Raw genomic sequence first — 18,785 nt, forward strand, 5'->3', positions numbered from 1 at the left:
TGTTCCGCTCGACACTTGCCTCACTCTTAGGCAAAGCCCATCTCAGCTGGCTTGTAGGCGTGCCTCCGTGCTCAGAAGCAGCCCCGTGGCAGGCAGGACAGAGGGAGATGTCTTCTGGGCACGCAGCATGCTGCTTCCCATGCTCGGGACAAACTGCGAGCAGGTGCCTCGCTTGCCCTTCTATCTGCCGAGACTTGGAGCTGGCCAGCGCGCACCTTCCCGCTGTGTGCGCTGCTGTCCGCAAACAGCCTCCAAACAAAGCAGGGCACTAAGGCAAGAGAAGTAAGCGCCCCAGGAGGGAATCTGCCTTCAAGGAAAGCTGTGCAGCACATCCCTTGTTCTGCTCGCCGCTTCCCTCACTCTTAGGCAAAGCACATCTCAGCTTGCTTGTAGGCATGCCTCCGTGCTCAGAAGCAGCCCCGTGGCAGGCAGGACAGTGCGAGAAGTACTCTGGGCACGCAGCATGCTGCTTCCCATGCTCAGGACAAACTGCGAGCAGGTGCCTCGCTTGCGCTTCTATCTGCCGAGACTTGGAGCTGGCCAGCGCGCACCTTCCCGCTGTGTGTGCTGCTGTCCGCAAACAGCCTCCAAACAAAGCAGGGCACTAAGGCAAGAGAAGTAAGTGCCCCAGGAGGGAATCTGCCTGCGAGGGAAGCTGTGCAGCACATCCCTTGTTCCGCTCGCCACTTCCCTCACTCTTAGGCAAAGCACATCTCAGCTGGCTTGTAGGCGTGCCTCCGTGCTCAGAAGCAGCCCCGAGGAAGGCAGGACAGTGCGGGATGTCTTCTGGGCACGCAGCATGCTTCTTCCCATGCCTGGGACAAACTGCGAGCAGGTGCCTCGCTTGCGCTTCTATCTGCCGAGACTTGGAGCTGACCAGCGCGCACCTTCCCGCTGTGTGTGCTGCTGTCCGCAAACAGCCTCCAAACAAAGCAGGGCGCTTAGGCAGGAGAAGTAGGCACAGCAGGAGGGAATCTGCCTGCGAGGGAAGCTGTGCAGCCCATTTCTTGTTCCGCTCGCCACTTCCCTCACTCTTAGGCAAAGCCCATCTCAACTGGCTTGTAGGCGTGCCTCCGTGCTCAGAAGCAGCCCCGTGGCAGGCAGGACAGAGCGAGATGTCTTCTGGGCACGCAGCATGCTGCTTCCCATGCTCGGGACAAACTGCGAGCAGGTGCCTCGCTTGCGCTTCAATCTGCCGAGAATTTTAGCTGGCCAGCGCGCACCTTCCCGCTGTGTGCGCTGCTGTCCGCAAACAGCCTCCAAACAAAGCAGGGCACTAAGGCATGAGAAGTCAGCGTCCCAGGAGGGAATCTTCCTGCAAGGGAAGCTGTGCAGCACATCCCTTGTTCCGCTCGACACTTCCCTCACTCTTAGGCAAAGCCCATCTCAACTGGCTTGTAGGCGTGCCTCCGTGCTCAGAAGCAGCCCCGTGGCAGGCAGGACAGAGGGAGATGTCTTCTGGGCACGCAGCATGCTGCTTCCCATGCTCGGGACAAACTGCGAGCAGGTGCCTCGCTTGCCCTTCTATCTGCCGAGACTTGGAGCTGGCCAGCGCGCACCTTCCCGCTGTGTGCGCTGCTGTCCGCAAACAGCCTCCAAACAAAGCAGGGCACTAAGGCAAGAGAAGTAAGTGCCCCAGGAGGGAATCTGCCTGCGAGGGAAGCTGTGCAGCACATCCCTTGTTCCGCTCGCCGCTTCCCTCACTCTTTAGGCCAAGCGCATCTCAGCTGGCTTGTATGCATACCTCCGTGCTCAGAAGCAGCCCCGTGGCAGGCAGGACAGTGCGAGAAGTACTCTGGGCACGCAGCATGCTGCTTCCCATTCCCGGACAAACCGCAAGTAGGTGCCTCGCTTGCCCTTCTATCTGCCGAGACTTGGAGCTGGCCAGCGCGCACCTTCCCGCTGTGTGTGCTGCTGTCCGCAAACAGCCTCCAAACAAAGCAGGGCACTAAGGCAGGAGAAGTAGGCACAGCAGGAGGGAATCTGCCTGCGAGGGTAGCTGTGCAGCCCATTTCTTGTTCCGCTCGCCACTTCCCACACTCTTAGGCAAAGCCCATCTCAACTGGCTTGTAGGCGTGCCTCCGTGCTCAGAAGCAGCCCCGTGGCAGGCAGGACAGTGCGAGAAGTACTCTGGGCACGCAGCATGCTGCTTCCCATGCTCGGGACAAACTGCGAGCAGGTGCCTCGCTTGCGCTTCTATCTGCCGAGACTTGGAGCTGGCCAGCGCGCACCTTCCCGCTGTGTGTGCTGCTGTCCGCAAACAGCCTCCAAACAAAGCAGGGCGCTTAGGCAGGAGAAGTAGGCACAGCAGGAGGGAATCTGCCTGCGAGGGAAGCTGTGCAGCCCATTTCTTGTTCCGCTCGCCACTTCCCTCACTCTTAGGCAAAGCCCATCTCAACTGGCTTGTAGGCGTGCCTCCGTGCTCAGAAGCAGCCCCGTGGCAGGCAGGACAGAGCGAGATGTCTTCTGGGCACGCAGCATGCTGCTTCCCATTCCCGGACAAACCGCAAGTAGGTGCCTCGCTTGCGCTTCTATCTGCCGAGACTTGGAGCTGGCCAGCGCGCACCTTCCCGCTGTGTGTGCTGCTGTCCGCAAACAGCCTCCAAACAAAGCAGGGCACTAAGGCAGGAGAAGTAGGCACAGCAGGAGGGAATCTGCCTGCGAGGGAAGCTGTGCAGCCCATTTCTTGTTCCGCTCGCCACTTCCCTCACTCTTAGGCAAAGCCCATCTCAACTGGCTTGTAGGCGTGCCTCCGTGCTCAGAAGCAACCCCGTGGCAGGCAGGACAGAGGGAGATGTCTTCTGGGCACGCAGCATGCTGCTTCCCATGCTCGGGACAAACTGCGAGCAGGTGCCTCGCTTGCCCTTCTATCTGCCGAGACTTGGAGCTGGCCAGCGCGCACCTTCCCGCTGTGTGCGCTGCTGTCCGCAAACAGCCTCCAAACAAAGCAGGGCACTAAGGCAAGAGAAGTAAGCGCCCCAGGAGGGAATCTGCCTTCAAGGAAAGCTGTGCAGCACATCCCTTGTTCTGCTCGCCACTTCCCTCACTCTTAGGCAAAGCCCATCTCAACTGGCTTGTAGGCGTGCCTCCGTGCTCAGAAGCAGCCCCGTGGCAGGCAGGACAGTGCGAGAAGTACTCTGGGCACGCAGCATGCTGCTTCCCATTCCCGGACAAACCGCAAGTAGGTGCCTCGCTTGCGCTTCTATCTGCCGAGACTTGGAGCTGGCCAGCGCGCACCTTCCCGCTGTGTGTGCTGCTGTCCGCAAACAGCCTCCAAACAAAGCAGGGCGCTTAGGCAGGAGAAGTAGGCACAGCAGGAGGGAATCTGCCTGCGAGGGAAGCTGTGCAGCCCATTTCTTGTTCCGCTCGCCACTTCCCTCACTCTTAGGCAAAGCCCATCTCAACTGGCTTGTAGGCGTGCCTCCGTGCTCAGAAGCAGCCCCGTGGCAGGCAGGACAGAGCGAGATGTCTTCTGGGCACGCAGCATGCTGCTTCCCATGCTCGGGACAAACTGCGAGCAGGTGCCTCGCTTGCGCTTCAATCTGCCGAGAATTTTAGCTGGCCAGCGCGCACCTTCCCGCTGTGTGTGCTGCTGTCCGCAAACAGCCTCCAAACAAAGCAGGGCGCTTAGGCAGGAGAAGTAAGTGCCCCAGGAGGGAATCTGCCTGCGAGGGAAGCTGTGCAGCACATCCCTTGTTCCGCTTGCCGCTTGCCTCACTCTTAGGCAAAGCCCATCTCAACTGGCTTGTAGGCGTGCCTCCGTGCTCAGAAGCAGCCCCGTGGCAGGCAGGTCAGTGCGAGAAGTACTCTGGGCACGCAGCATGCTGCTTCCCATGCCCGGGACAAACTGCGAGCAGGTGCCTCGCTTGCGCTTCAATCTGCCGAGACTTGGAGCTGGCCAGCGCGCACCTTCCCGCTGTGTGTGCTGCTGTCCGCAAACAGCCTCCAAACAAAGCAGGGCACTAAGGCAAGAGAAGTAAGCACCCCAGGAGGGAATCTGCCTGCAAGGGAAGCTGTGCAGCACATCCCTTGTTCTGCTCGCCGCATCGCTCACTCTTGGGCAAAGCACATCTCAGCTTGCTTGTAGGCATGCCTCCGTGCTCAGAAGCAGCCCCGTGGCAGGCAGGACAGAGCGAGATGTCTTCTGGGCACGCAGCATGCTGCTTCCCATGCTCGGGACAAACTGCGAGCAGGTGCCTCGCTTGCGCTTCAATCTGCCGAGAATTTTAGCTGGCCAGCGCGCACCTTCCCGCTGTGTGCGCTGCTGTCCGCAAACAGCCTCCAAACAAAGCAGGGCACTAAGGCAAGAGAAGTAAGTGCCCCAGGAGGGAATCTGCCTGCGAGGGAAGCTGTGCAGCACATCCCTTGTTCCGCTCGCCACTTCCCTCACTCTTAGGCAAAGCACATCTCAGCTGGCTTGTAGGCGTGCCTCCGTGCTCAGAAGCAGACCCGAGGAAGGCAGGACAGTGCGGGATGTCTTCTGGGCACGCAGCATGCTGCTTCCCATGCCCGGGACAAACCGCGAGCAGGTGCCTCGCTTGCGCTTCTATCTGCCGAGACTTGGAGCTGACCAGCGCGCACCTTCCCGCTGTGTGTGCTGCTGTCCGCAAACAGCCTCCAAACAAAGCAGGGCACTAAGGCATGAGAAGTCAGCGTCCCAGGAGGGAATCTTCCTGCAAGGGAAGCTGTGCAGCACATCCCTTGTTCCGCTCGACACTTCCCTCACTCTTAGGCAAAGCCCATCTCAGCTGGCTTGTAGGCGTGCCTCCGTGCTCAGAAGCAGCCCCGTGGCAGGCAGGACAGAGGGAGATGTCTTCTGGGCACGCAGCATGCTGCTTCCCATGCTCGGGACAAACTGCGAGCAGGTGCCTCGCTTGCGCTTCTATCTGCCGAGACTTGGAGCTGGCCAGCGCGCACCTTCCCGCTGTGTGCGCTGCTGTCCGCAAACAGCCTCCAAACAAAGCAGGGCACTAAGGCAAGAGAAGTAAGTGCCCCAGGAGGGAATCTGCCTGCGAGGGAAGCTGTGCAGCACATCCCTTGTTCCGCTCGCCGCTTCCCTCACTCTTTAGGCAAAGCCCATCTCAGCTGGCTTGTATGCATACCTCCGTGCTCAGAAGCAGCCCCGTGGCAGGCAGGACAGTGCGAGAAGTACTCTGGGCACGCAGCATGCTGCTTCCCATGCTCGGGACAAACCGCAAGTAGGTGCCTCGCTTGCGCTTCTATCTGCCGAGACTTGGAGCTGGCCAGCGCGCACCTTCCCGCTGTGTGTGCTGCTGTCCGCAAACAGCCTCCAAACAAAGCAGGGCACTAAGGCAGGAGAAGTAGGCACAGCAGGAGGGAATCTGCCTGCGAGGGAAGCTGTGCAGCACATCCCTTGTTCCGCTCGCCGCTTCCCTCACTCTTAGGCAAAGCCCATCTCAACTGGCTTGTAGGCGTGCCTCCGTGCTCAGAAGCAGCCCCGTGGCAGGCAGGACAGTGCGAGAAGTACTCTGGGCACGCAGCATGCTGCTTCCCATTCCCGGACAAACCGCAAGCAGGTGCCTCGCTTGCGCTTCTATCTGCCGAGACTTGGAGCTGGCCAGCGCGCACCTTCCCGCTGTGTGTGCTGCTGTCCGCAAACAGCCTCCAAACAAAGCAGGGCACTAAGGCAAGAGAAGTAAGTGCCCCAGGAGGGAATCTGCCTGCGAGGGAAGCTGTGCAGCACATCCCTTGTTCCGCTCGCCACTTCCCTCACTCTTAGGCAAAGCACATCTCAGCTGGCTTGTAGGCGTGCCTCCGTGCTCAGAAGCAGCCCCGAGGAAGGCAGGACAGTGCGGGATGTCTTCTGGGCACGCAGCATGCTTCTTCCCATGCCTGGGACAAACTGCGAGCAGGTGCCTCGCTTGCGCTTCTATCTGCCGAGACTTGGAGCTGGCCAGCGCGCACCTTCCCGCTGTGTGTGCTGCTGTCCGCAAACAGCCTCCAAACAAAGCAGGGCGCTTAGGCAGGAGAAGTAGGCACAGCAGGAGGGAATCTGCCTGCGAGGGAAGCTGTGCAGCCCATTTCTTGTTCCGCTCGCCACTTCCCTCACTCTTAGGCAAAGCCCATCTCAACTGGCTTGTAGGCGTGCCTCCGTGCTCAGAAGCAGCCCCGTGGCAGGCAGGACAGAGCGAGATGTCTTCTGGGCACGCAGCATGCTGCTTCCCATGCCCGGGACAAACTGCGAGCAGGTGCCTCGCTTGCGCTTCAATCTGCCGAGACTTGGAGCTGGCCAGCGCGCACCTTCCCGCTGTGTGTGCTGCTGTCCGCAAACAGCCTCCAAACAAAGCAGGGCACTAAGGCAAGAGAAGTAAGCACCCCAGGAGGGAATCTGCCTGCAAGGGAATCTGTGCAGCACATCCCTTGTTCTGCTCGCCGCATCGCTCACTATTGGGCAAAGCACATCTCAGCTTGCTTGTAGGCGTGCCTCCGTGCTCAGAAGCAGCCCCGTGGCAGGCAGGACAGAGCGAGATGTCTTCTGGGCACGCAGCATGCTGCTTCCCATGCTCGGGACAAACTGCGAGCAGGTGCCTCGCTTGCGCTTCAATCTGCCGAGAATTTTAGCTGGCCAGCGCGCACCTTCCCGCTGTGTGCGCTGCTGTCCGCAAACAGCCTCCAAACAAAGCAGGGCACTAAGGCATGAGAAGTCAGCGTCCCAGGAGGGAATCTTCCTGCAAGGGAAGCTGTGCAGCACATCCCTTGTTCCGCTCGACACTTCCCTCACTCTTAGGCAAAGCCCATCTCAGCTGGCTTGTAGGCGTGCCTCCGTGCTCAGAAGCAGCCCCGTGGCAGGCAGGACAGAGGGAGATGTCTTCTGGGCACGCAGCATGCTGCTTCCCATGCTCGGGACAAACTGCGAGCAGGTGCCTCGCTTGCGCTTCAATCTGCCGAGAATTTTAGCTGGCCAGCGCGCACCTTCCCGCTGTGTGTGCTGCTGTCCGCAAACAGCCTCCAAACAAAGCAGGGCACTAAGGCAAGAGAAGTAAGTGCCCCAGGAGGGAATCTGCCTGCGAGGGAAGCTGTGCAGCACATCCCTTGTTCCGCTCGCCACTTCCCTCACTCTTAGGCAAAGCACATCTCAGCTGGCTTGTAGGCGTGCCTCCGTGCTCAGAAGCAGCCCCGAGGAAGGCAGGACAGTGCGGGATGTCTTCTGGGCACGCAGCATGCTTCTTCCCATGCCTGGGACAAACTGCGAGCAGGTGCCTCGCTTGCGCTTCTATCTGCCGAGACTTGGAGCTGGCCAGCGCGCACCTTCCCGCTGTGTGTGCTGCTGTCCGCAAACAGCCTCCAAACAAAGCAGGGCGCTTAGGCAGGAGAAGTAGGCACAGCAGGAGGGAATCTGCCTGCGAGGGAAGCTGTGCAGCCCATTTCTTGTTCCGCTCGCCACTTCCCTCACTCTTAGGCAAAGCCCATCTCAACTGGCTTGTAGGCGTGCCTCCGTGCTCAGAAGCAGCCCCGTGGCAGGCAGGACAGAGCGAGATGTCTTCTGGGCACGCAGCATGCTGCTTCCCATGCCCGGGACAAACTGCGAGCAGGTGCCTCGCTTGCGCTTCAATCTGCCGAGACTTGGAGCTGGCCAGCGCGCACCTTCCCGCTGTGTGTGCTGCTGTCCGCAAACAGCCTCCAAACAAAGCAGGGCACTAAGGCAAGAGAAGTAAGCACCCCAGGAGGGAATCTGCCTGCAAGGGAATCTGTGCAGCACATCCCTTGTTCTGCTCGCCGCATCGCTCACTATTGGGCAAAGCACATCTCAGCTTGCTTGTAGGCATGCCTCCGTGCTCAGAAGCAGCCCCGTGGCAGGCAGGACAGAGCGAGATGTCTTCTGGGCACGCAGCATGCTTCTTCCCATGCCTGGGACAAACTGCGAGCAGGTGCCTCGCTTGCGCTTCTATCTGCCGAGACTTGGAGCTGACCAGCGCGCACCTTCCCGCTGTGTGTGCTGCTGTCCGCAAACAGCCTCCAAACAAAGCAGGGCGCTTAGGCAGGAGAAGTAGGCACAGCAGGAGGGAATCTGCCTGCGAGGGAAGCTGTGCAGCCCATTTCTTGTTCCGCTCGCCACTTCCCTCACTCTTAGGCAAAGCCCATCTCAACTGGCTTGTAGGCGTGCCTCCGTGCTCAGAAGCAGCCCCGTGGCAGGCAGGACAGTGCGAGAAGTACTCTGGGCACGCAGCATGCTGCTTCCCATTCCCGGACAAACCGCAAGTAGGTGCCTCGCTTGCGCTTCTATCTGCCGAGACTTGGAGCTGGCCAGCGCGCACCTTCCCGCTGTGTGTGCTGCTGTCCGCAAACAGCCTCCAAACAAAGCAGGGCGCTTAGGCAGGAGAAGTAGGCACAGCAGGAGGGAATCTGCCTGCGAGGGAAGCTGTGCAGCCCATTTCTTGTTCCGCTCGCCACTTCCCTCACTCTTAGGCAAAGCCCATCTCAACTGGCTTGTAGGCGTGCCTCCGTGCTCAGAAGCAGCCCCGTGGCAGGCAGGACAGAGCGAGATGTCTTCTGGGCACGCAGCATGCTGCTTCCCATGCTCGGGACAAACTGCGAGCAGGTGCCTCGCTTGCGCTTCAATCTGCCGAGAATTTTAGCTGGCCAGCGCGCACCTTCCCGCTGTGTGTGCTGCTGTCCGCAAACAGCCTCCAAACAAAGCAGGGCGCTTAGGCAGGAGAAGTAAGTGCCCCAGGAGGGAATCTGCCTGCGAGGGAAGCTGTGCAGCACATCCCTTGTTCCGCTTGCCGCTTGCCTCACTCTTAGGCAAAGCCCATCTCAACTGGCTTGTAGGCGTGCCTCCGTGCTCAGAAGCAGCCCCGTGGCAGGCAGGTCAGTGCGAGAAGTACTCTGGGCACGCAGCATGCTGCTTCCCATGCCCGGGACAAACTGCGAGCAGGTGCCTCGCTTGCGCTTCAATCTGCCGAGACTTGGAGCTGGCCAGCGCGCACCTTCCCGCTGTGTGTGCTGCTGTCCGCAAACAGCCTCCAAACAAAGCAGGGCACTAAGGCAAGAGAAGTAAGCACCCCAGGAGGGAATCTGCCTGCAAGGGAAGCTGTGCAGCACATCCCTTGTTCTGCTCGCCGCATCGCTCACTCTTGGGCAAAGCACATCTCAGCTTGCTTGTAGGCATGCCTCCGTGCTCAGAAGCAGCCCCGTGGCAGGCAGGACAGAGCGAGATGTCTTCTGGGCACGCAGCATGCTGCTTCCCATGCTCGGGACAAACTGCGAGCAGGTGCCTCGCTTGCGCTTCAATCTGCCGAGAATTTTAGCTGGCCAGCGCGCACCTTCCCGCTGTGTGCGCTGCTGTCCGCAAACAGCCTCCAAACAAAGCAGGGCACTAAGGCAAGAGAAGTAAGTGCCCCAGGAGGGAATCTGCCTGCGAGGGAAGCTGTGCAGCACATCCCTTGTTCCGCTCGCCACTTCCCTCACTCTTAGGCAAAGCACATCTCAGCTGGCTTGTAGGCGTGCCTCCGTGCTCAGAAGCAGACCCGAGGAAGGCAGGACAGTGCGGGATGTCTTCTGGGCACGCAGCATGCTGCTTCCCATGCCCGGGACAAACCGCGAGCAGGTGCCTCGCTTGCGCTTCAATCTGCCGAGACTTGGAGCTGACCAGCGCGCACCTTCCCGCTGTGTGTGCTGCTGTCCGCAAACAGCCTCCAAACAAAGCAGGGCACTAAGGCATGAGAAGTCAGCGTCCCAGGAGGGAATCTTCCTGCAAGGGAAGCTGTGCAGCACATCCCTTGTTCCGCTCGACACTTCCCTCACTCTTAGGCAAAGCCCATCTCAGCTGGCTTGTAGGCGTGCCTCCGTGCTCAGAAGCAGCCCCGTGGCAGGCAGGACAGAGGGAGATGTCTTCTGGGCACGCAGCATGCTGCTTCCCATGCTCGGGACAAACTGCGAGCAGGTGCCTCGCTTGCCCTTCTATCTGCCGAGACTTGGAGCTGGCCAGCGCGCACCTTCCCGCTGTGTGCGCTGCTGTCCGCAAACAGCCTCCAAACAAAGCAGGGCACTAAGGCAAGAGAAGTAAGTGCCCCAGGAGGGAATCTGCCTGCGAGGGAAGCTGTGCAGCACATCCCTTGTTCCGCTCGCCGCTTCCCTCACTCTTTAGGCAAAGCCCATCTCAGCTGGCTTGTATGCATACCTCCGTGCTCAGAAGCAGCCCCGTGGCAGGCAGGACAGTGCGAGAAGTACTCTGGGCACGCAGCATGCTGCTTCCCATGCTCGGGACAAACCGCAAGTAGGTGCCTCGCTTGCGCTTCTATCTGCCGAGACTTGGAGCTGGCCAGCGCGCACCTTCCCGCTGTGTGTGCTGCTGTCCGCAAACAGCCTCCAAACAAAGCAGGGCACTAAGGCAGGAGAAGTAGGCACAGCAGGAGGGAATCTGCCTGCGAGGGAAGCTGTGCAGCACATCCCTTGTTCCGCTCGCCGCTTCCCTCACTCTTAGGCAAAGCCCATCTCAACTGGCTTGTAGGCGTGCCTCCGTGCTCAGAAGCAGCCCCGTGGCAGGCAGGACAGTGCGAGAAGTACTCTGGGCACGCAGCATGCTGCTTCCCATTCCCGGACAAACCGCAAGCAGGTGCCTCGCTTGCGCTTCAATCTGCCGAGACTTGGAGCTGGCCAGCGCGCACCTTCCCGCTGTGTGTGCTGCTGTCCGCAAACAGCCTCCAAACAAAGCAGGGCACTAAGGCAAGAGAAGTAAGTGCCCCAGGAGGGAATCTGCCTGCGAGGGAAGCTGTGCAGCACATCCCTTGTTCCGCTCGCCACTTCCCTCACTCTTAGGCAAAGCACATCTCAGCTGGCTTGTAGGCGTGCCTCCGTGCTCAGAAGCAGCCCCGAGGAAGGCAGGACAGTGCGGGATGTCTTCTGGGCACGCAGCATGCTTCTTCCCATGCCTGGGACAAACTGCGAGCAGGTGCCTCGCTTGCGCTTCTATCTGCCGAGACTTGGAGCTGGCCAGCGCGCACCTTCCCGCTGTGTGTGCTGCTGTCCGCAAACAGCCTCCAAACAAAGCAGGGCGCTTAGGCAGGAGAAGTAGGCACAGCAGGAGGGAATCTGCCTGCGAGGGAAGCTGTGCAGCCCATTTCTTGTTCCGCTCGCCACTTCCCTCACTCTTAGGCAAAGCCCATCTCAACTGGCTTGTAGGCGTGCCTCCGTGCTCAGAAGCAGCCCCGTGGCAGGCAGGACAGAGCGAGATGTCTTCTGGGCACGCAGCATGCTGCTTCCCATGCCCGGGACAAACTGCGAGCAGGTGCCTCGCTTGCGCTTCAATCTGCCGAGACTTGGAGCTGGCCAGCGCGCACCTTCCCGCTGTGTGTGCTGCTGTCCGCAAACAGCCTCCAAACAAAGCAGGGCACTAAGGCAAGAGTAAGCACCCCAGGAGGGAATCTGCCTGCAAGGGAATCTGTGCAGCACATCCCTTGTTCTGCTCGCCGCATCGCTCACTATTGGGCAAAGCACATCTCAGCTTGCTTGTAGGCGTGCCTCCGTGCTCAGAAGCAGCCCCGTGGCAGGCAGGACAGAGCGAGATGTCTTCTGGGCACGCAGCATGCTGCTTCCCATGCTCGGGACAAACTGCGAGCAGGTGCCTCGCTTGCGCTTCAATCTGCCGAGAATTTTAGCTGGCCAGCGCGCACCTTCCCGCTGTGTGCGCTGCTGTCCGCAAACAGCCTCCAAACAAAGCAGGGCACTAAGGCATGAGAAGTCAGCGTCCCAGGAGGGAATCTTCCTGCAAGGGAAGCTGTGCAGCACATCCCTTGTTCCGCTCGACACTTCCCTCACTCTTAGGCAAAGCCCATCTCAGCTGGCTTGTAGGCGTGCCTCCGTGCTCAGAAGCAGCCCCGTGGCAGGCAGGACAGAGGGAGATGTCTTCTGGGCACGCAGCATGCTGCTTCCCATGCTCGGGACAAACTGCGAGCAGGTGCCTCGCTTGCGCTTCAATCTGCCGAGAATTTTAGCTGGCCAGCGCGCACCTTCCCGCTGTGTGTGCTGCTGTCCGCAAACAGCCTCCAAACAAAGCAGGGCACTAAGGCAAGAGAAGTAAGTGCCCCAGGAGGGAATCTGCCTGCGAGGGAAGCTGTGCAGCACATCCCTTGTTCCGCTCGCCACTTCCCTCACTCTTAGGCAAAGCACATCTCAGCTGGCTTGTAGGCGTGCCTCCGTGCTCAGAAGCAGCCCCGAGGAAGGCAGGACAGTGCGGGATGTCTTCTGGGCACGCAGCATGCTTCTTCCCATGCCTGGGACAAACTGCGAGCAGGTGCCTCGCTTGCGCTTCTATCTGCCGAGACTTGGAGCTGGCCAGCGCGCACCTTCCCGCTGTGTGTGCTGCTGTCCGCAAACAGCCTCCAAACAAAGCAGGGCGCTTAGGCAGGAGAAGTAGGCACAGCAGGAGGGAATCTGCCTGCGAGGGAAGCTGTGCAGCCCATTTCTTGTTCCGCTCGCCACTTCCCTCACTCTTAGGCAAAGCCCATCTCAACTGGCTTGTAGGCGTGCCTCCGTGCTCAGAAGCAACCCCGTGGCAGGCAGGACAGAGCGAGATGTACTCTGGGCACGCAGCATGCTGCTTCCCATGCCCGGGACAAACTGCGAGCAGGTGCCTCGCTTGCGCTTCAATCTGCCGAGAATTTTAGCTGGCCAGCGTGCACCTTCCCGCTGTGTGTGCTGCTGTCCGCAAACAGCCTCCAAACAAAGCAGGGCACTAAGGCATGAGAAGTCAGCGTCCCAGGAGGGAATCTTCCTGCAAGGGAAGCTGTGCAGCACATCCCTTGTTCCGCTCGCCACTTCCCTCACTCTTAGGCAAAGCCCATCTCAGCTGGCTTGTAGTCGTGCCTCCGTGCTCAGAAGCAGCCCCGTGGCAGGCAGGACAGAGGGAGATGTCTTCTGGGCACGCAGCATGCTGCTTCCCATGCTCGGGACAAACTGCGAGCAGGTGCCTCGCTTGCCCTTCTATCTGCCGAGACTTGGAGCTGGCCAGCGCGCACCTTCCCGCTGTGTGCGCTGCTGTCCGCAAACAGCCTCCAAACAAAGCAGGGCACTAAGGCAAGAGAAGTAAGTGCCCCAGGAGGGAATCTGCCTGCGAGGGAAGCTGTGCAGCACATCCCTTGTTCCGCTCGCCGCTTCCCTCACTCTTTAGGCAAAGCCCATCTCAGCTGGCTTGTATGCATACCTCCGTGCTCAGAAGCAGCCCCGTGGCAGGCAGGACAGTGCGAGAAGTACTCTGGGCACGCAGCATGCTGCTTCCCATTCCCGGACAAACCGCAAGCAGGTGCCTCGCTTGCGCTTCTATCTGCCGAGACTTGGAGCTGGCCAGCGCGCACCTTCCCGCTGTGTGTGCTGCTGTCCGCAAACAGCCTCCAAACAAAGCAGGGCACTAAGGCAGGAGAAGTAGGCACAGCAGGAGGGAATCTGCCTGCGAGGGAAGCTGTGCAGCCCATTTCTTGTTCCGCTCGCCACTTCCCACACTCTTAGGCAAAGCCCATCTCAACTGGCTTGTAGGCGTGCCTCCGTGCTCAGAAGCAGCCCCGTGGCAGGCAGGACAGTGCGAGAAGTACTCTGGGCACGCAGCATGCTGCTTCCCATGCTCGGGACAAACTGCGAGCAGGTGCCTCGCTTGCGCTTCTATCTGCCGAGACTTGGAGCTGGCCAGCGCGCACCTTCCCGCTGTGTGTGCTGCTGTCCGCAAACAGCCTCCAAACAAAGCAGGGCACTAAGGCAGGAGAAGTAGGCACAGCAGGAGGGAATCTGCCTGCGAGGGAAGCTGTGCAGCCCATTTCTTGTTCCGCTCGCCACTTCCCTCACTCTTAGGCAAAGCCCATCTCAACTGGCTTGTAGGCGTGCCTCCGTGCTCAGAAGCAGCCCCGTGGCAGGCAGGACAGTGCGAGAAGTACTCTGGGCACGCAGCATGCTGCTTCCCATGCCCGGGACAAACTGCGAGCAGGTGCCTCGCTTGCGCTTCAATCTGCCGAGACTTGGAGCTGGCCAGCGCGCACCTTCCCGCTGTGTGTGCTGCTGTCCGCAAACAGCCTCCAAACAAAGCAGGGCACTAAGGCAAGAGAAGTAAGCACCCCAGGAGGGAATCTTCCTGCAAGGGAAGCTGTGCAGCACATCCCTTGTTCCGCTCGACACTTCCCTCACTCTTAGGCAAAGCCCATCTCAGCTGGCTTGTAGGCGTGCCTCCGTGCTCAGAAGCAGCCCCGTGGCAGGCAGGACAGAGGGAGATGTCTTCTGGGCACGCAGCATGCTGCTTCCCATGCTCGGGACAAACTGCGAGCAGGTGCCTCGCTTGCCCTTCTATCTGCCGAGACTTGGAGCTGGCCAGCGCGCACCTTCCCGCTGTGTGCGCTGCTGTCCGCAAACAGCCTCCAAACAAAGCAGGGCACTAAGGCAAGAGAAGTAAGTGCCCCAGGAGGGAATCTGCCTGCGAGGGAAGCTGTGCAGCACATCCCTTGTTCCGCTCGCCGCTTCCCTCACTCTTTAGGCAAAGCCCATCTCAGCTGGCTTGTATGCATACCTCCGTGCTCAGAAGCAGCCCCGTGGCAGGCAGGACAGTGCGAGAAGTACTCTGGGCACGCAGCATGCTGCTTCCCATGCTCGGGACAAACCGCAAGTAGGTGCCTCGCTTGCGCTTCTATCTGCCGAGACTTGGAGCTGGCCAGCGCGCACCTTCCCGCTGTGTGTGCTGCTGTCCGCAAACAGCCTCCAAACAAAGCAGGGCACTAAGGCAGGAGAAGTAGGCACAGCAGGAGGGAATCTGCCTGCGAGGGAAGCTGTGCAGCACATCCCTTGTTCCGCTCGCCGCTTCCCTCACTCTTAGGCAAAGCCCATCTCAACTGGCTTGTAGGCGTGCCTCCGTGCTCAGAAGCAGCCCCGTGGCAGGCAGGACAGTGCGAGAAGTACTCTGGGCACGCAGCATGCTGCTTCCCATTCCCGGACAAACCGCAAGCAGGTGCCTCGCTTGCGCTTCAATCTGCCGAGACTTGGAGCTGGCCAGCGCGCACCTTCCCGCTGTGTGTGCTGCTGTCCGCAAACAGCCTCCAAACAAAGCAGGGCACTAAGGCAAGAGAAGTAAGTGCCCCAGGAGGGAATCTGCCTGCGAGGGAAGCTGTGCAGCACATCCCTTGTTCCGCTCGCCACTTCCCTCACTCTTAGGCAAAGCACATCTCAGCTGGCTTGTAGGCGTGCCTCCGTGCTCAGAAGCAGCCCCGAGGAAGGCAGGACAGTGCGGGATGTCTTCTGGGCACGCAGCATGCTTCTTCCCATGCCTGGGACAAACTGCGAGCAGGTGCCTCGCTTGCGCTTCTATCTGCCGAGACTTGGAGCTGGCCAGCGCGCACCTTCCCGCTGTGTGTGCTGCTGTCCGCAAACAGCCTCCAAACAAAGCAGGGCGCTTAGGCAGGAGAAGTAGGCACAGCAGGAGGGAATCTGCCTGCGAGGGAAGCTGTGCAGCCCATTTCTTGTTCCGCTCGCCACTTCCCTCACTCTTAGGCAAAGCCCATCTCAACTGGCTTGTAGGCGTGCCTCCGTGCTCAGAAGCAGCCCCGTGGCAGGCAGGACAGAGCGAGATGTCTTCTGGGCACGCAGCATGCTGCTTCCCATGCCCGGGACAAACTGCGAGCAGGTGCCTCGCTTGCGCTTCAATCTGCCGAGACTTGGAGCTGGCCAGCGCGCACCTTCCCGCTGTGTGTGCTGCTGTCCGCAAACAGCCTCCAAACAAAGCAGGGCACTAAGGCAAGAGTAAGCACCCCAGGAGGGAATCTGCCTGCAAGGGAATCTGTGCAGCACATCCCTTGTTCTGCTCGCCGCATCGCTCACTATTGGGCAAAGCACATCTCAGCTTGCTTGTAGGCGTGCCTCCGTGCTCAGAAGCAGCCCCGTGGCAGGCAGGACAGAGCGAGATGTCTTCTGGGCACGCAGCATGCTGCTTCCCATGCTCGGGACAAACTGCGAGCAGGTGCCTCGCTTGCGCTTCAATCTGCCGAGAATTTTAGCTGGCCAGCGCGCACCTTCCCGCTGTGTGCGCTGCTGTCCGCAAACAGCCTCCAAACAAAGCAGGGCACTAAGGCATGAGAAGTCAGCGTCCCAGGAGGGAATCTTCCTGCAAGGGAAGCTGTGCAGCACATCCCTTGTTCCGCTCGACACTTCCCTCACTCTTAGGCAAAGCCCATCTCAGCTGGCTTGTAGGCGTGCCTCCGTGCTCAGAAGCAGCCCCGTGGCAGGCAGGACAGAGGGAGATGTCTTCTGGGCACGCAGCATGCTGCTTCCCATGCTCGGGACAAACTGCGAGCAGGTGCCTCGCTTGCGCTTCAATCTGCCGAGAATTTTAGCTGGCCAGCGCGCACCTTCCCGCTGTGTGTGCTGCTGTCCGCAAACAGCCTCCAAACAAAGCAGGGCACTAAGGCAAGAGAAGTAAGTGCCCCAGGAGGGAATCTGCCTGCGAGGGAAGCTGTGCAGCACATCCCTTGTTCCGCTCGCCACTTCCCTCACTCTTAGGCAAAGCACATCTCAGCTGGCTTGTAGGCGTGCCTCCGTGCTCAGAAGCAGCCCCGAGGAAGGCAGGACAGTGCGGGATGTCTTCTGGGCACGCAGCATGCTTCTTCCCATGCCTGGGACAAACTGCGAGCAGGTGCCTCGCTTGCGCTTCTATCTGCCGAGACTTGGAGCTGGCCAGCGCGCACCTTCCCGCTGTGTGTGCTGCTGTCCGCAAACAGCCTCCAAACAAAGCAGGGCGCTTAGGCAGGAGAAGTAGGCACAGCAGGAGGGAATCTGCCTGCGAGGGAAGCTGTGCAGCCCATTTCTTGTTCCGCTCGCCACTTCCCTCACTCTTAGGCAAAGCCCATCTCAACTGGCTTGTAGGCGTGCCTCCGTGCTCAGAAGCAACCCCGTGGCAGGCAGGACAGAGCGAGATGTACTCTGGGCACGCAGCATGCTGCTTCCCATGCCCGGGACAAACTGCGAGCAGGTGCCTCGCTTGCGCTTCAATCTGCCGAGAATTTTAGCTGGCCAGCGTGCACCTTCCCGCTGTGTGTGCTGCTGTCCGCAAACAGCCTCCAAACAAAGCAGGGCACTAAGGCATGAGAAGTCAGCGTCCCAGGAGGGAATCTTCCTGCAAGGGAAGCTGTGCAGCACATCCCTTGTTCCGCTCGCCACTTCCCTCACTCTTAGGCAAAGCCCATCTCAGCTGGCTTGTAGTCGTGCCTCCGTGCTCAGAAGCAGCCCCGTGGCAGGCAGGACAGAGGGAGATGTCTTCTGGGCACGCAGCATGCTGCTTCCCATGCTCGGGACAAACTGCGAGCAGGTGCCTCGCTTGCCCTTCTATCTGCCGAGACTTGGAGCTGGCCAGCGCGCACCTTCCCGCTGTGTGCGCTGCTGTCCGCAAACAGCCTCCAAACAAAGCAGGGCACTAAGGCAAGAGAAGTAAGTGCCCCAGGAGGGAATCTGCCTGCGAGGGAAGCTGTGCAGCACATCCCTTGTTCCGCTCGCCGCTTCCCTCACTCTTTAGGCAAAGCCCATCTCAGCTGGCTTGTATGCATACCTCCGTGCTCAGAAGCAGCCCCGTGGCAGGCAGGACAGTGCGAGAAGTACTCTGGGCACGCAGCATGCTGCTTCCCATTCCCGGACAAACCGCAAGCAGGTGCCTCGCTTGCGCTTCTATCTGCCGAGACTTGGAGCTGGCCAGCGCGCACCTTCCCGCTGTGTGTGCTGCTGTCCGCAAACAGCCTCCAAACAAAGCAGGGCACTAAGGCAGGAGAAGTAGGCACAGCAGGAGGGAATCTGCCTGCGAGGGAAGCTGTGCAGCACATCCCTTGTTCCGCTCGCCACTTCCCTCACTCTTAGGCAAAGCACATCTCAGCTGGCTTGTAGGCGTGCCTCCGTGCTCAGAGCAGCCCCGAGGAAGGCAGGACAGTGCGGGATGTCTTCTGGGCACGCAGCATGCTTCTTCCCATGCCTGGGACAAACTGCGAGCAGGTGCCTCGCTTGCGCTTCTATCTGCCGAGACTTGGAGCTGGCCAGCGCGCACCTTCCCGCTGTGTGTGCTGCTGTCCGCAAACAGCCTCCAAACAAAGCAGGGCGCTTAGGCAGGAGAAGTAGGCACAGCAGGAGGGAATCTGCCTGCGAGGGAAGCTGTGCAGCCCATTTCTTGTTCCGCTCGCCACTTCCCTCACTCTTAGGCAAAGCCCATCTCAACTGGCTTGTAGGCGTGCCTCCGTGCTCAGAAGCAGCCCCGTGGCAGGCAGGACAGAGCGAGATGTCTTCTGGGCACGCAGCATGCTGCTTCCCATGCCCGGGACAAACTGCGAGCAGGTGCCTCGCTTGCGCTTCAATCTGCCGAGACTTGGAGCTGGCCAGCGCGCACCTTCCCGCTGTGTGTGCTGCTGTCCGCAAACAGCCTCCAAACAAAGCAGGGCACTAAGGCAAGAGTAAGCACCCCAGGAGGGAATCTGCCTGCAAGGGAATCTGTGCAGCACATCCCTTGTTCTGCTCGCCGCATCGCTCACTATTGGGCAAAGCACATCTCAGCTTGCTTGTAGGCGTGCCTCCGTGCTCAGAAGCAGCCCCGTGGCAGGCAGGACAGAGCGAGATGTCTTCTGGGCACGCAGCATGCTGCTTCCCATGCTCGGGACAAACTGCGAGCAGGTGCCTCGCTTGCGCTTCAATCTGCCGAGAATTTTAGCTGGCCAGCGCGCACCTTCCCGCTGTGTGCGCTGCTGTCCGCAAACAGCCTCCAAACAAAGCAGGGCACTAAGGCATGAGAAGTCAGCGTCCCAGGAGGGAATCTTCCTGCAAGGGAA

The sequence above is a fragment of the Rhea pennata genome, chromosome 9, assembly GCF_028389875.1.
Source record: "Rhea pennata isolate bPtePen1 chromosome 9, bPtePen1.pri, whole genome shotgun sequence".
NCBI lineage: Eukaryota > Metazoa > Chordata > Aves > Rheiformes > Rheidae > Rhea > Rhea pennata.